Consider the following 18,254-nt stretch of genomic DNA (forward strand, 5'->3'; position numbering starts at 1 on the left):
CCACAAATTGAACATGAGTCAACAATGCGATGCGGCAGCTAACAAGGCCAAAGCGATTTTAGGCTGCATCAATAGAAGTATAGTGTCTAGATCAAGGGAAGTCATAGTGCCACTATATTCTGCTTTGGTCAGGCCCCACCTGGAATATTGTGTCCCGTTCTGGGCACCACAATTCAAAAAGGATGTTGAAAAACTGGGACGTGTCCAAAGGAGGGCAAGTAAAATGGTGAAAGGTCTAGAAACCATGTCCTATGAGGAACGACTTAAGGAGCTGGGGATGTTTAGCCTGAAGAAGAGAAGGTTAAGAGGTGATAGGATAGCCCTGTTTAAATATTTGAAGGATGTCATATTGAGGAGGGAGCAAACTTGTTTTCTGCTGCTCCAGAGAACAGGACCCGGAGCAATGGATGCAAACTGCAGGAAAAGAAATTCCACCTCAACATTAGGAGGAACTTCCTGACAGTAAGGGCTGTTCGACAGTGGAACAAACTCCCCCGGAGTGTAGTGGAGTCTCATTCCTTGGAGGTCTTCAAGCAGAGGCTGGATGGCCATCTGTCGGAGATGCTTTGATTTGGATTTCCTGCAGGCAGGGGGTTGGACTGGATGGCCCTTGTGGTCTCTTCCAACTCTACGATTCTATGATTCTAACCTGATTACTGTTGTACATCAAGGATGGCCCATCTGGTGGCCCTGGAGCTACTAAAAATGTCTTTGTTGCCTTTATAAACTTTTTGTTCTACACAGAATTAATGGCAACCCCCACTATATTCCTGCAAAATAGGCAAGGCTGAAATAGAGCAATTCTCCTATAGTTACCCATTGACAGATTCTTGACTAGGATCTGGACCTGAGTTTCCCTTACCTTTAGAGACCAAGTGCCCAAACTCAAAGGCATTTCCAGACCAGGTGTTATCCGGTTCCAGAAGGTGGGACTTCTGCCTTCCGGGGATGGGTCTTCCAGGATGGGACTTACCCAGAGATAGCTGAAGGCCTGGGAGGGCGCGGGGAAGAAGAGGAACAGGTGCGTCTTCTTTCCCCCATCTTCACGGGTCTTCAGTTGCCTCCCCGGAGACAGTAAAGGTACAGGAGGGCGGGGAAAGAGAAGGTACAGGTGCACACCTGTTCCTACTCTTCCCCTGCCCTTCTGTCCCGTCCATGCCCTCAGAAATGGCTTCGCATGTCAGAGAGGGCACACATGCCATAGGTTTACCACCATGGCCCTAACTGTTGCCTTGACACATTAACCACAATCTGACCCCATCTCATAACTGGTATAGGGCAACCATCTCCACCTAGGGCTTTCTAAACATGGAGTATAACTCTTGTCATCCCCAGATAGCATTGGAGTTATAACCCAGTATATCTGGATGGAACAATGCTGGGGAAGGCTAACCTAAAATCTTATTTTTAATTCTTCTCTTCAAATTATTGCTCTTTGCTCCCAAACAATGCTGACACTCCTAAAACGCCTGTCTAGTCATATGTCTTCTCCTGGGGCCTATGCATATTTGCATATAGATCGTGGGTATAGATCTTTTCAGTATAGTGTTTGCAATCTTTGTCTGTGAATTATCTTTCTTACCTCTAGGTAATTTATATAACAACATGGATTTTGGGAAGATTGGCTCGTGTTCTTTTAGAAAATAAAATTTAATTTTAAAAAGTTAGAATATTTGCTCTATCAACAACATATTTTACATTGCTGTGATTTTATCATGTATGCTTTGTTCCGGGGAACCTAAAAAGTATATCTTGCTATGAATGATGAAAAGTGCTACTAAATTGCAGCAGAAAATACACACCATCAGGCTCTAGAAGCCAGGAATAACAACACGCCTGCACTGCAGCATCTGGGCCTTTGGATCCCCATCACAATAGATGATGGAAGGAGTGGGTGGCTAGACTACTGCAGCACTGCAGCAAAAGAAGGCAAACTTGCCCATCTTGTTGACTGTGTTATGTGGAGGGACTGGCATTTTGATGACACTGGATAATAACATTGAATAGCTGCTTAGGTTTGTCTAGAGATCAAAACGAGATGTTAGAGAAGTGTTGGGAAATCTGTGACCCTGTACATTTGTTTGGACTGTAATTTTCATCAGCCCTAGTCATCCTGGTTAGCGGTGAGACATAATGAAAGTAGTACAGTGGGCCCTTGGTATTCATTGGGGTTTGGTTCCAGGAACCCCCATGAATACCAAAATCTGTGGATACTTAAGTCCAGTTAAGTACAATGGCATAGTAAAATGGCATCCCTTATATAAAATGGCAAAATCTAAGTTTGCTTTTTGGAATATATATATTTAAAATGTTTATATATATTAAAACAAATATTTTCAAGCCATGGATGGTTGAATCAATGGGTAAATAATCCATGGATAAGAAGGGCCAACTGAAGTTCACCCAATATCTACAGGACCACATGTTCTTCAAACCCAGTTTAGAGAATACTGTTATCTGGACTCTCAGCTTTTGGCTCCTCAGATGTTTTGGACATTAACTCCCAGGATCTCAACACATTGGCTACACTGTCTGGGACTTGGATTATGGGAAATTTAAGTTTTTCCAGATGTGGAAAAACAAAGCTTTTTTAAGGTTTTTTGTGTGGTTTAAACTGAATTTTTTAAGAACATTAATGTGTAGGACTACCAATATAGGATTAAATCAGAAAATTAAGTAGCAAAATGAAGTTCAGATGTTACAGCCACTGGTTCAAATAAAAGGTGCTTTTTAGAGCAGGTTGTTTTGGTTGAATGGTTTCTGAACTGCATTTCTTGCACTATAAAGTGATTAAAAGGAAGCAGCTGATACTGGATGCTGGTCCACCTATGAACAGCTGCCAATAAAATGTTAAAGTTAAAATGCTTAAGTTGAAACAGTCATTGTTATTCCAGTAAGAGGGTAGAAGAATAAAAGGCAGGAGTGGGTTGTGGTTTTTAAGTCATTTGGCTTAAATCATGAGTTGAACCAACCTGGTTTAAGCCAGCCAATCCTGAAATTTCCTCATCCTTATATGCTGCTATAGATATATTTAGTTTTTAGAGTCCCATACTCACTTTCTGCTTGGGTTATCCCTTATTGCCATGTGGCTTTAGATTGCCACTGTTTTTCTATCTCATTTTTCCCCAGCAGTCCTCTAAAAGCAGAATCCTAGTTTTACTCATGCAGAGAGGGCAGACAAGCAGCTTTCTCCTCTCTTGTAGCAACAGAGAGCTTGCCTATGTGCAAATGCATGGCTGTTAAGACACTCAAGATTATCCATGCAGAAATTAACACACATGAAGAGATTCAGTTGTAGCTCCCATAGAAACGCAGGTCCATACATTAATAATCAGTTGGCTTTTCTTATGTAACTTGAAAATTAACCACCGTGGGGAAAAGGAGCTTTGTATTTTATAATGCCAATTGGACAGGCCTGAAAGTGCTTTCTTCAAACAGACAGGGGTTTCCGAAATAAGGCTACCTTTTGTACAAATCCTTACCTCCCCCATCACCCAAGTTATCTGTAAGGTTTAGTTTTTGAACTCGCTTCTATTAAATGCCCATCATTCCTCCTCCTTTTTCTCATTCTTCCTCTGGCCCTATCTTGCTTTGTTGTCAAAGCAACAGAACACACAGTTATAAAGACACACAAGATTGCTAGTTTACATTCTGTAACCAACCAGAAGCTGAAGAGAGGGCATATAAAAATTGGTAAGAAAACCTGCCCCCTTTTTGTTGCTATACACAGGAAACCTGTCACATCTCTTGCTATTCTGTCTGCTTCCTAGCTTGCAAGGATAAGAACCCTTAAAAGTGCATGTGAAACAAACCTGGTCTTTACATTGATTTTGGAGAATTTACACTTTTGTGACACTGAAAAACATCAACACTTAGAATGCTTGTGTATTCTGTGTTTGTATTCCCTTGGTAACTTTGCTTGATTCTTTTCTCTGTATGCCTAAACTCTATTTCTATATGCTCAAGTGAAGTTTTAAATTATTGTAATGCTCAAAATTGGGACTGATGGAGAATTTCATTTTGGGAAGGAATTCTTATTTGGGAGAAGCAGGCATATCTTCATTTTGCCCTGACCCAAAGATACACCCCTATCCAGCTGTGATGCCATGGCCTATTTTCAACAGAGGTGCTCATCATTACAGCCCCATATAGCCACATCTGAAAGCTCCAGGAAAAGAGGTTCCACCTCAACATTAGGCGGAACATCCTGACAGTAAGGGCTGTCTGACAGTGGAACACACTCCTTCCTCGGAGTGTAGTGGAGTCTCCTTCCTTAGAGGTCTTTAAGCAGAGGCTGGATGGTCATCTGTCGAGGATGCTTTGATTTAGATTTCCTGCATGGCAGGGGGTTGGACTGGATGGCCCTTGTGATTCTATGATCTTTAAGGCAAGTTCAAACATTCAGCCACATTAACAAACAAACTCTAGCTGTTTCCCACTAGCTGGGCAGCAAGTAAAGAGGGCTGAATTGCCAGTTCAAGAATGAACTACCCTGGTATACAGTCCACCCTTCATATCCACAGATTCCTTATCCACCAATTCAACCTTTCACAGCTTGAAAACATTTTATAAAATATTTAAATTCAAAAAACAAGCCTTAACTTTACCACTTTATATAAGGGACACCTTTTTGCTATAACGTTATATACAATGGGACTTCAGCATCCATGGATTTTGGTATCCGTGGAGGTCCTGGAACCAAACCCCAGGAGACACCAAGGGTCCACTGTACTTCATTGTACAACCAACTCATAATGAACAGAGGAGCTGCTTCTTATCTGAAGATGGTAAAATCATTTTCACAGTTGCTTTTTGAATCCATAATAATCAAGAGCATAAACCTACAGTTGTTTTGGAGCATCATGCAAATGAAGAAAAATGCTCAATAATATTTACAGCTGGATCAATGCTGGGGACAGTTGTGTGTCCCTGTGTGACCACTGTTTTCAAGACGGATATTCACAGCAGTGCAGATTGTTATTATCTCTCCTGCTCTTGCCAACAAGCACAAATCAGCAGTCCAAAGCCAGCCAGCCAGGCAGGCATTAAATGGTTATCAAAGAACAAGAGCATTCATGTATCTCGGAGCACAGTCCAGAGAAACTCTCTGGCTTTCCACAGCTGATTTAGGCCAGGTGTTGCTGTCCAAAGCTTCCAGGGTTGGTTTGTTTTTTATATGTGTGCGTTTGTATTTAAGATCCCTAAAATATGCCATTCCTTCGATCCATCCACCCTGTTTGTTTGAAGATACAAGTTAGGAGTCTATGTTTCATGGCAAGGGCAGGCAACTTATTATGGCCTTCCAGATGTTGCTGGGTTATAGGGCCCATCAATCTTAGCCTGCATAGTCTGTTCTAAGAGATATTGGCAGCTACAGTTCAACAATATCTAGAGTGGTAACCCCTTCTTTACAAACAAAGACACACACTGGGTTGGTCAACTAAAGCATGCAAATGAAAAGGTGCATGTATAAATGCATCTTTACCACATTTATTTAAAAGAGAACCTTCTGACAATCCATGCTTTATAGGCTCACTGTGTGGAATACACAAAGTAAAGCTTGGAAACTGCCTAATCACAGTGCAAGTGGTGCTTTCCTCAGGGCCTTGCTGTATGGTTTGTGCTGGGTAGGTTGTCGCTTTGCTATTCCCTTAGAATAGCTACCAGTCAAGGCACACTATAACCATCTATAGCAACAGAGCACATGTTTTACATACAGTGGTTTAAGCTGTGAAACCCTCAATTTCATAAAGAATCAAGTAGCAGATGATGGGAACAATCCAATACAGTGCTAGACATCCCAGAGATAGAACGGATCAAGGATGCAAAACTGGTGAGAAATTTTTCCCAAGAACTAAATAAATGGAAATCTGATTTAGTAACAACATCTGACTTAAATTTGAGTTAAGTTTTTAAAAAGTGCTAATTTTTCATTTTTATAAATCTCTGAAAAGTATTTTCATTAGCCTAAAGTAGCCATATTTGATAAGAGTGTTGTGGGGTGATGGTGATGGAATCAATGAAACGAATATTTAAGTTCAGTTTCACTTTAAGAATACTGTACTGGAGGATGCTACCTGGTCACTGGAGGAACATTCTAGTTCATTCCACCCATTTGCTCCTACTGTACTTGACTTTTCATACCTGTGGAAACAGCTAAGAAAAATACAGCCTTTCTCAGCATCTCTAGCTAAGGTGTTATCCTGGAAGGGTGTACGTTCATGCCTCCTGCTCTTCCATCATTAGGCTTCATCCCCAAGGAGGAAGCCCAGTGATGGAGCAGCCAGGAAGGATGAGCATTCATCCCTCCTGTGTCAAAGGGGAGGGGGGGCCCCATCGGGTGTCATCCTTCCTCTGGGGTGTTACCCAGTGTGTTCAGCACCCCCCAGTGATGCCACTGGACTTTCTATCTCTGCCTTGCTTGCCATGATATTAGACTTAGGGACTCGACAGACAGGCAGCTCCATGCCGCCCACCTTTGCCCTGAGTCGGTGCAGCAGCAGATGATGCATGCTGCAGCACCAACACACTGCCCAAAAAAAGCTGCCTAGAGTGGCTTCTTTTTTGCAGTGCCACAAACAGGAAAGAGTGCCGCCATGATGCCACTTCCTGTTTGCGATGTGAAGATGCTGCGCTATCATAGTGGCTCCTCATGTGGACCAGAGGCCACCATGATGGTGCCACCGCCACCCGCTAGGGTTCAGGAGCATGCAGTTGCTGCACACTTCCAAACCCTAGTTTCAGCCTGGTTATGGCACTTTCTGCCCATCTGTACTGGGTCTTAGAGAGCTAGGGACGTTTAGCCTGCAGAAGAGACAGTGATATGTTAGTCCTGTTTAAGTATTTGAAGGGGTGTCATATTGAGGATGGAGCAAGCTTGTTTTCTGCTGCTCCAGAGAACAGGACCCAGCACAATGGATGCAAACATTTGGATGAACTTCCTGACAATAAGAGCTGTTCAACAGTGGAACACACTGCCTCGGAATGTAGTGGAGTCTCCTTTGGAGGTTTTTAAACAGGAGGCTGGATAGCCATCTGCCAGGGATACTTTGATTGTGAATTCCTGCATGGCAGGCGATTGGACTGGATGGACTGGACTACCAACCCTATGATTCTATGGACGTTATCAGACAAGGGAAATGGAAGTATAATCCAATGGCAATCCAAACGCAATCATAGGGTTTAACGTTATTGCATGATAGACTACCATGTGCAAATTCGGGCAATGGGAAGTCAGTCCAAGCGCAATCATGGGGTTTCACGTTATTGTGTGATAGAGTACCACATGCAAATTTGGACAATGGCATGCTATTTTGGGGCAATGGGAAACCAGTTGGAATGTAATTCGCGTTCACGTAAATTTGCTGAACTAGTGAATTCACGTAAATGCATTCTGGACCCTTTCTTTTCATTTGGAATTAAGAGAAATTCCTCACGTGTGATAAAGTCCTGTGATTCTATATCCAGACCACAAATTCTGGTTTACTTCTGTCCAGAGAATCCAGAACCATAGACTACTGTTTCTTTTCATCTCATGACTGTAGCCTGTCTGAGAAGAGACAAGCCAGAGTCTCCGGTTCACATATAATGAATTATGAAGACCTATGGTTTGTTTAGCAGCTTCTGCTTGCTGGAGATGTCAAGGGGAAGTGCTTGGGAAACAGGGGCCAACAAACAGATCCCAGTAAGTTAAAAATCCACAATTAAGCAATGCATTTATTGGGATCAACCAAAATGCCACAAAAATGTACCAGCATTTGAGTTTTACAGAATGCTTAATTAAGCTAGTTGGTTCAATAAAAATAGTAAATTGGGGGGGGGGGGAACCATGTGATATTTTGTGGCCATGTGGCCTGCTGTCAAACTCTGTCTCTCAAGATGGAGACGGCAGACTAAATGAATCACTGGTAGGTGTGCAGGTATCCTCTCATACACAGCAATGCCTACTGGGATGACAAATTAGTGTCTGCATTCTCCAGTTTTGGATGGCTTCAACTTGGAGATCTATATTGTTTTGAGGAAGATTTCCTATCATCTGAAGAAGGTATGTGCTCAGTCCCTTCCAGCTACCAAGAATCTGTGGCTTCCTGTGCGTTTTTCATTAAAAAAATAAATCCTTAGTTCAATGAGAGCTTACTTCTAGGTAAATGGGTATAGCTAGCATTGCACGCTTAGTAACGTAAGCTCAAGCGGTTGATGCAAATGGACCTAAAAATGTACATGAAAGGGTAAAAAGTCCTTAGCACTGACCTCTGTAACCACCTGGCAGGGACCTCTGGTAATGCTCAAGTCAGCATGTGCACAGCTGGGGAAAGAGTCAGAGAAGGACAGCTGCGTACTTAATGCCTCCACATTGCTATGCTAGCAATTGCTTCATGTTATTAATTATTAGCAATTAACATTTATTGAGCACCAGCTACCTGGTAAATCAGAAAACAAATACAAAACCAGCTCAGTTTCCAAGTCAGCTTTTTCTCTGGAATACAGTAAACCAATCCCACCATCCCACTCCACACTTTCTTATGATGGTGAAACTGAATCCTACAAATCTCTTGAAAAGGTGGGCAGAAGGGGATAAACTCTAAGGTCATTTTTTTGTTTTTGTTTTCTCTAGTACATAATAATAAATAATAAATGTACTCTCTCTTCCATACACGAAGGGCTACTGGTTCCATCTTCTTGGATCCAACATAAGTACTCTTAGTTTCAAGAATATGTCAATCCATTTTTTAAAATAACCAAAACTTCCATCTCATTCAAAAGTTTGGCAAAGAGTGGGAAGAGACTGGCAAATAAGCTGGGGGCAGGGTGAAGAGTTTTGCATATTTCCACTTAAAACACCAATTAAAAGAGCTAGAAAGGGTCTTAGGACCTTATGTTATACTATTTAGGTGAGGCAAAGGGGCTGAACAGACTGCCCGTATGGGAGGGTCTGCAGCCGCCTCTTTCTTCACCATATCAGGGCTATGGCAACTGCACACTGTGGCCCCAATCTGGCCGTTCCGTGAGGCAAAAAGGAGCCACAAAAAGTGGCTCCTTTTTGCGCTGTGGAAAGGGCGCAATAGCTGCCGGCACTGTGGCTTTTAGGCATTTTTTTGGTGCTGTGTCATCTGGATGTAATGCCAGAAGAGCACTGTGAAGCCGCCCACCATATGGTGTGGTGCGTGGTGTCATGCCGGCATGGGGGCAGAGTCGGGGCATGCATCATTCGGACGCCACACACCCCACCCCACCCCCATGCTGGCCTTTGATGCCGGTCTGTACAGCCCCCAAACTCAGTAAAGCTGGGGACACAAAGGCCAACCCCCCTCAGCCTAGCACCTTCCAGCTATAGTGGCTCTCATCCTCCAACATTGTGACACAGTATGAATTCAGGTAAAACACATCTGAAGGGCATCAATTTAGGGAAGGCTGTTGTTGCTATTATTATTATTATTATTATTAAGCTTTATTTATAGAGCACTGTATTTACACAGTGCTTTATGTACAATCAGTTAAAAATAGAATGAAATAAAATAAGCCTGCCTATGGCATACATTCCATAAAAATAATTTAACATAATACACATTAATACATATTAACATTAAATAATAACATATAGCAGGGTATAAATAAAAAATAAACCTACAATAGCAATCAAATGTGATTTATTTCCCTGAGTCCACTTTCATGCTTTCAATGTATAAGTGACTTGCTGCATATTTCTAATTCATAAAGGGCATGTGGAGATTTTTGACCTCTCAAGCTTGTAATGCTTATACTATTTTCTGTAATGGTTTCTTTCGTCTGTTCCCTATGCTTCCAGTTCATACCACTCTTTTTGTGAAGAATCTGCAGTAGGCTCTTACCATATTTTCCATTGCAACACCTCTATCACACATTGGAAACATTTTTCACAACCCAAACTAGCTTCCATTCTTCTCTAGCTTTCTTTTTTGAATTGCTGTCCTTGGCAGTCCGAAGAAGAGTGAAGAAAAAAAATTAAGTATACTCTCTCCAGTCATAAACCAAAAATACCTCTTCATAACAGAGGTACTTGTGATAGGTACCCCAAGCCCAGACAGAGATATTTGCCACCCTATCCTGGACGGGGTTACTCTTCCCCTAAAGGATGAAGTTCGCAGTTTGGGGGTACTCCTGGACTCATCTCTACAATTATCATCTCAAGTAGATGCGATGAGCAGGAGTGCTTGGTACCAGCTGCGGCTGATACGCCAACTGTGCCCCTGTCTGGACAGAAAGGACCTAGAAACTATAGTACATGCACTGGTAACCTCTCGCTTGGATTTCTGTAATGCGCTCTACATGGGGCTACCTTTGTACCAGGTTCGGAAGCTACAACTAGTTCAGAATGCTGCAGCCAGATTGATTACAGGTACCCCAAGATCGGACCATATAACACCTATATTAAAATCTCTCCACTGACTACCTATTAGCTTCCAGGCGCAATACAAAGTGTTGGTCATCACCTATAAAGCCCTATATGGCTTGGGCCCGAGTTACTTAAGGGAGCGCCTCTCCCTACATAATCCGCCCCGCACCCTCAGAACAACGGGGAAACTTTTACTTGATTGCCCCAAGGTAAAACTAGCAGCTACCCATCGGAGGGCCTATACGGCGACAGCCCCTACCCTCTGGAACGCACTCCCAGAAAAGATCCGACTTTGTTCCACAGTAGAAGCCTTTAAGAGGGCATTAAAAACCCACCTCTTTCAAGCAGCCTTCCCTCCCAACTCTATTTAGATGAGGAAGTTCCCCCTCCCCATAACTGATGGTTTTAATGGTTTGTATATGGTTCAGGTTTTTATGCAATCTGTATGAAATTGTGATTTGTATTTAACGTAATATTTACTGTCTTGTACTGTGACATGCATCACATAACTGTTGTATTGTAAACCACTTTGATCTACAGGAAAGGCGGTATATAAATAAAGTTTTTATTTATTTATTATTTATTCATAATGGTTGGTGTATAGGTTCCAAAATGCATAGAGGTTATATAGTGTGTACACTGCGCACGCACACACGCACAGAGTCCAAATCACTACTAGTGCATTGACATTTTTATCTGTTTCATTCCCTCTCTCCAGTGTAATCTTACTATTCTGTCCTGGAGATATGGAGTAACTCTTCGTTATCCATTTTATTTTTTAGGTAGGCTGAATAAAGAAAAAAGGTTAGGACACTGAAATGGTTTTTTTTTAATTATTATTATTTTATTTTATCTTTTTGCCTGGGCATGTGGAGCCTCCAATACTTGCCTGAGATGCTCCTTCGTCTCTTTCCTCCCTATCATCTGTGTGACTGGAGAAGCAGGCAAACATTTACAGCAATGACTGACTATCTGGATGGAGAATGAATAGATGAAAGAGGACAGTTTGTGCTTGTAGAAAATAGAGCAAACGTAGACTCATGAAAAGCTTTCACAGTCTGTGAATTTTGCTCCTGTTTTCTTTCTTTTCTCTCTCCTTTCCTGTTTTTTTCCCTCCCCACTTCAAAAGAAGAAGGACAGGGCTAAGAGACTATTTTTTCCCCACTCCCCCTGCTTCTTATGCCTGTCTTTCCTTACCTGATAGGGATCCATGCCGGTAAGCAGATGTCTGGCTTGCTAGATCAGACAGCAAAGCCTAAATCAGCTTTGTAAGTATGGATGCAGCCTATCCACACTGCATCAGTTGCAGTCAAATGTGTATCTTGATATGGATGATAATCCAGGCAATCAGACAACTCAGATATGCACCTGCATGAACCTTCTATTTATCCCCACAGTCTTTTAACCTTTGAAATAGTGTTCCCTTTTGGAATGTAAAGACTCCTACAGTGGGGGAGGTGAGTAGCTAGGGGTAATGGCAGGGTTCTTGTCTGCTCCATTTTTCCTTCACCTGATGCTTTCAGCTGTGACTTCACTCTCTCCCACCTGTCTCTTGTCTTTCTTTCTCAGACTTGTAGCCAGTATTAGAAAAGTCCATCTTTTTCTGGCATGCTGTTCAGTGCAACAAACGTCCTGTTCTGTGATGAAATTTTATTTCTTTGCTGATTATGCCAGACATTTGGATTATCTCATCATAGGTAAACTATATTAAGAAATAGTTTACCAGAGCTTCCTTCTGTGTGATACAAATAATCTAAAGGTATGATGCCACTGCTGTTGTCTCTGAGAGATCCTCAGCCAGTGTCTCAGTCCCTTCTGCTGCTGCTGTCCAATAGCCATTTGGCACATTTAGTTTGGCTCCTTGGCAAAAGCCTGTCTGACATGGGAGACCCAACCAGCAGCAGGTCATAGCCTCTTGCCTGTAATAAAGATGAACTGAACTGAAATAGCTTCCTGTCTCATAGGAACATGCAGTCCCACCACCATGGAAAGGATGTACCATGGTGGAATTCTAAAAATTAGGTTCTGTGTAATTTAACACACACACACACACACCGAGACACACACAGGAATGTCAGTGCCTGAACATTGTGATGTGATGGTCCCAGTTAAGTCTTCTGTTTTTTACAGTAGCAGCAACACAGGATGGGATGGGCACACTACAGGATGCTGGTGGAGTCAGCGTGACTCATCCATTCATTCATTTAGGATTCTCTCTGCTACAAAAGGGGTGTTACCGGAAGAATGAAAATCCCTGCTTCTCTGTTGACAGCAGATGCTAACTACCAAATCTAAGGGATACCTAATTAACTGGCTACTGAGAGCCCCTGAGGGGAAGCCCCAAGTACAACTGTCCATCCTTCTGGCTGCCTATCTTTTCTCCTGTTGTTTATTTATTAGCACTTACATCTGACGATTTCAAAACTGTACAAAAATAAGAAACCATTTACTAGAGAAACAACATATAAAATCAAGATTAAATATTTTTGTTGTTGTCTTCAAGTCATTTCCGACTTACGGCAATCCTAAAGTCACCCTGTCATGACATTTCCCGAGGCTGAGAGTGTGTGACTTACTGAAGGTCACCCAGTGGGTTTCCATGGCAGAGTGAGGAATCGAATTCTGATCTCTAGAGTCATAGTCCAGTGCTCAAACCACTACACTCTGCTGGGTCTCTGTTAAATATTTACATTATCCATAATGTAAATCGATTCAATATTTTCATTAATTCCATAGGAAAGGCTTACAAAAAATACATGAGTCATCAGCATGTATCTACAGTATTTTTTTCCCTAATGTTGGATACCAGAAGGAAGGCTATTCCACACAGTTGGTGCCACCACACTAAGTGTCCTGGTTTATGACTACAAATTAGATTTCAGAAGCATATCAAACCACCAGGAGGGCCTCTCAAGGACCAAATCAGTCTGTAAATGGGGAAGCAATCTCTCTGGTAACCAGGCCCCAAGTTGACTTTTCACACAAACAGCAAAATGTTAAAACTTGGACCAGTAGCAAATAGCCAGGGCAATTTCAGCAGAGGTGTTACATGTTGCTGCTGCTGCCTCAAGCTATTTCTTTTCAATAACAGCTGCAAATCATGTTCCAGCTGAAGTTAGTAAAACTTTGAGTAAATGAGGTCATCTGTGGTTCCAGCATCAAGCATAACCAGCACTTTGAATTGTGGAAACAAGTAAGGAAGAACAGGTAAATCCACCCCTGATGTTGAGAGTGATGTTATTGGTCCCTGTAATATTGCTTCCAGGGTAGATCTGGACACAGAGCTGGCATTTAGGTTTGTGGCAGAGTCTTGTCCCTGTATTACCATCCATGTTATGTGCATTTATTTGGTTTTCTTCCAATGTGATATATGTTACCCTGTGCCAGCAATTATACAATACATATGAAAAAAGGACAGTCTCTACGCAAAAGGATAAATGGACACAATCTGACATTAGAAATGGCACTATCGAAACATCAGTTGCAGAACCTTTCAGCCTTCCAGGACACATAGGGATTTCCATATAGGAACACATTCCTTGAACAGGGCTATTACAAAGGAAGACTAGAAAGAGCAAGCAGTTAAATTGAATTCTATGCACAAATCCCAATCTATTAAGCAGAGGTATGAACAAAGACAATGGCTTCATGGCACACTATGTGGATTAGTACAATAGTCCTTGCTATTGCACATAAAACAAAAGGAATCTTCTCAGAGAAGATTTTGAACCTAAGGAAACTGACTTTTGGTAACCAGATTTATTGCTTTCATACATCAACACTAACTGACTACTGTAAAGATCTGAAAGACCTGTATCACCTTGCTCAGCATTTTGAAAATTTAGGACAAAGGTCATGATTTGCATCTTTACGAATCGTATTACATTCTAGCCCACTCCCATATGTTTTATAACCTGAATACACACACACCCTAAAGAACAAGACTGATAACCATGAAAGCTCATGCTAAAACAAAAACCAGTTACGATAGTTGCTGACACATTCCTCTTTCCTCCTTTCCCTCTTATTATGCTGCAAGAGACTAACATGGCTACTTCTTTGAAAACTTATTCAAGTATTCTTTGAGTGTTAAAAGATGCATTCATTATTGTAATATGGGATTTTTGCGTGAATTTTGCACATGTTTGATAATTTCTAGTCTTAATATTAGTGATCATTAATAATGTTTTCAAGTAGTATGATGGTTTATCACTTCCACAGATTGCAAAATATTTCCTTTTGCATTCCATTAAAGTCAAACGGCATAATGAGTTAGCTGAAATCAATGGTTAAATAATAATTGAATAATACATGCTGACTTTTGTAATAGTTGTATTATGTGTATCTAACCACACTGTGTTGTTGAGTAACAGCACCGGCAAGGTGCAAAGGGGACCCCAAATTATCTCTTTTGATCAGCACCACCCCCACCTCCTTGAAAACAGAAGTCTATATTTGAAGGAAGGTGGATCTGGGCTTTGAAATTCTATATTGCAAAATTCATTTTTGCCAAACTTTGTTGTCCCACCTCTTTCAGCTATAAGCTAAAGAAAAATGTGTCATCCATGTTGAACAGAGATGTTATGTCAGCCTAGCCAGATGTTGACAGCAAGATGCCAGGTGTGTCCTTCTATCTGTGAGAATCACCGCCGGCCTTATCTGGTATCCCTCCTGCTTTTGGCACTCAGTGGAAATTATGGCTGCCAGAGTAAAAACTGAAAATGGCTCTAGTACATTTAATGGTTGTGTAGAGGAGGAAATTTCAGCAGGTGTTTGTTTGTTACTTATGGTATGTGACAAGAAACAACTGATGAAACACCTTTTTCTACACAACCGGTAAAGGAGCTAGCTCCAGTTTTCAGTCTCGGAATCCTAGACTACAAATATATGAAGAACCCTTGCTTTGGGGAGTGGCAGTTTTGCCACTATTTGTATGTGCTGCCTTCAGTACAGGAATTCAGCAGGTGTGACTTTTCCAATAGAGTGATTCTGTGTTCTGGTCAGGCAATTTCACAGGTGCAAACTTTTCACATCATTGCCTCCAGATGCTGGATAAAGCCAAAACCACCAAAATTCCCTTTTATCTTGCATTTGTTAAAGACCCAAGAGCCCTGTTGGCAATCTAGGCAAGTGTGAGGAAAAAATGGTGAGAAAGATCTTTCAACCACAATAGCACATCGTTGCTGTTACCACTATGGGAGTGCCATCTTGGTGGATGGCAATTCCAATGTGCTGTGCTGTCTACAAAAACAGAATTTTGTAGAGTTATGTATCAACAATGGCAATAAATGAAGCCCTAGCATTTCAGTGATGCTTAGAAGGACCTGGGACATATGCAGGTTGATCTACAATACTTTTACACAAACAGATGAAAAGAGACCTAAGCAGCTGTGGGACCAAGAGTTATGTGTGGAACAAGCTGAAAGGAGGAAAAGTTTTGCAAATGAGTATGATAGAGTCTCTTTGAAGGTTCTGCAACAGAGGCTGGATGGTGCTTTGATTGTGTCTTCCTGTATGGCAGAGGTTTGGACTTGGTGCCAGCATAGCCAGATGTTGATGGCACATGTGCAAGGTGTGTCCTTGTATCTGTGAAACTCAGCCCTGGTCCTATCTGAGGGCACTTTCAACACTATAATTCTTAGCTTTCCTGGCGGGCTGCTGCCTTTCTGCCAACCCTCTTCTTTGATTGACTTGTAAGCACTGAGTTGAAAATCTCTATGTTTAAAGAAAGGCATTGCTTGCTATTGATTCCTGCCTGGTGGTTCTTTTGCTATGTCACTTGAGAATGCTAAACCACAACCACAGATGGGATTAGTCACCCAGCATTGCTAAAAAAGAAAAGAAAAGTAGGCGAACAGATGCAGAGAAACAAAGGTGTTGGAATTCCAGAAGATGAAGATGGCAAGGAGGGTGGGCATTCATGCTTCCTTTGTGAGAGTCCCTCTGTGGGTAACAAAAAATACTGTTCAAGGTAAGTACACATTCCCTCCTGTTTGAGGCCAACTTTGAAGCACTCCTGAATTTTGGTTGTCTTCTTGAACTTCTCTATTTGAAAACAAAAGGAAGCTCTGTTCAATGCTTTCATAAATATGAACTGATACATCCTCATTATCTAACAGTGGTCATCTTAAATTTCCTAGCACTGCTGAAAAATGCTGAAAATGAAATGGAAGAAGAAATGCAGCTACAGAACTTGCAGCCTGTTCCTGATACATTTCCCCATCCTGCCATCTCCTGCACTAACCCAAACAAACACTTTAAGTGGTTATATGGGCACCAATTACTGTAAACATTTGAGCAGTGGGGAGGAGAGAAAATGAAAACTGATTTTTATTATTATTATTATTATAGTATATTGTACGGGGAAGACGATGGGTAAGATTGATAATGTCTATTTGATAACTGGTAATTGTTTGTTTTTCTTGTGTATTAACGTTTCAATCTCATTTCCTTGGAAATGTTTTTTTTTAAAACCTATAAATCTTCTATGCTCACCTTCCCCCAGCCAGTGCCCTTCATGAATGTTGGACTACAACTCTCATAATCTTCAGCCAGTAGGTGATATGATGAGAATGGTAGTCCAACACATCTGGAGAGCATTATATTGGGGAAAGCTGTGTTTGATCATGAGATGTCATTTAGGATCCCAAAGCTATGTCTTCCTCAGTCATGTATAAAGCTGGGAATGGAGTTCAGTTTTAGAGTTTGCAAGGTTTGTAGTTGGAGAAAAATAAGTACTTAGGAAAGAAAAGCTATCAGATGCAAGGTGCTGGTTCTGATCTTAGTCAGATTTGACTCTGTATTATTTTCCTGACAAGAATTAGTCAGGTGCTTTTAGAAAGCAGGGGAAGGGACGTAGCCATTTGGCAAAACACAAGCTTTGCACGGAAAAGGTCCAAGGATCAATTGCACAACATATTGGAGATCATACCCTCCAATATTTCACAGATGAAAATTGGGACACTTATAGCAAGCAACATTAAAGTGAGGTCCCTATGGCAAACATTATTAATGAAGAATAACACACAAGCTTGGAGAGGCTGCTGGAGATTGCTTTTGTCAGAGCCTACTGGGAAGGACAAGATCTATCCTCCTCCTCTCCCCCTTGCTCAGTTGAGTTCAAACTACAGTACGTTTCTTCTTTGAAGTCTGTTTGCAGCGACTGATATAAGCCAAGGATAAAAGTGGAAAGTGGGAGGAGTAGAAAAACAACAACAACCCTGTGACATTTTAAAAGCAGCTGAAAAAGTGGGATGACACCTGATTAATCAAGACTGTTCTAGCCAAACAGGGAAACTTTGAGGGTATGAGAGATTGACTGTTAGTGTATAAAACAAGGCTGAGCTAAATAGATGATTAGTGTATAAAACAAGGCTGAGCTAAACAGGTGATTAGTGTATAATACAAGGCTGAACTAAATAGATTAATGGAATGGAGCTTGAGAAAGTTATATTTTGGACTGTTCCACTCAGAAATTCCCAGTCAGTTCAGGCAGTGGCCATAATGATTGGAGAATCCTCACACTTTCAGTCCAAAAGTAATTTTTTAAAAATTCTGATCTGTCTAAGTATAAGGAAGGTTTTTAACCACCAAGTGATAATCGGTACCCCATTGCCTCCAGCATTTTGTAGTTAGGAATAATTGCCCAGAAAATGAAGGCTGGATTTAGTTATTGCTGCTAAATAATGCTCAATAAATGAACCTGTCAGACCAATTCACAAAGGCATCTAAAGTATAGTAGGGCTCCACATCTCATGACTGTGAATTTCATAAGCCAAACGTGATCATTAGTGATGATAGCTAGCTAAATAGAGTTATATACTAAGCAGTGCTTCCTTTTGTCATGTTTCCCTTTAATCTAAACCCCCTTCACTCCAGAGTC

The sequence above is a fragment of the Sceloporus undulatus genome, chromosome 1 (genome assembly GCF_019175285.1).
Source record: "Sceloporus undulatus isolate JIND9_A2432 ecotype Alabama chromosome 1, SceUnd_v1.1, whole genome shotgun sequence".
In the NCBI taxonomy this organism is placed as follows: domain Eukaryota; kingdom Metazoa; phylum Chordata; class Lepidosauria; order Squamata; family Phrynosomatidae; genus Sceloporus; species Sceloporus undulatus.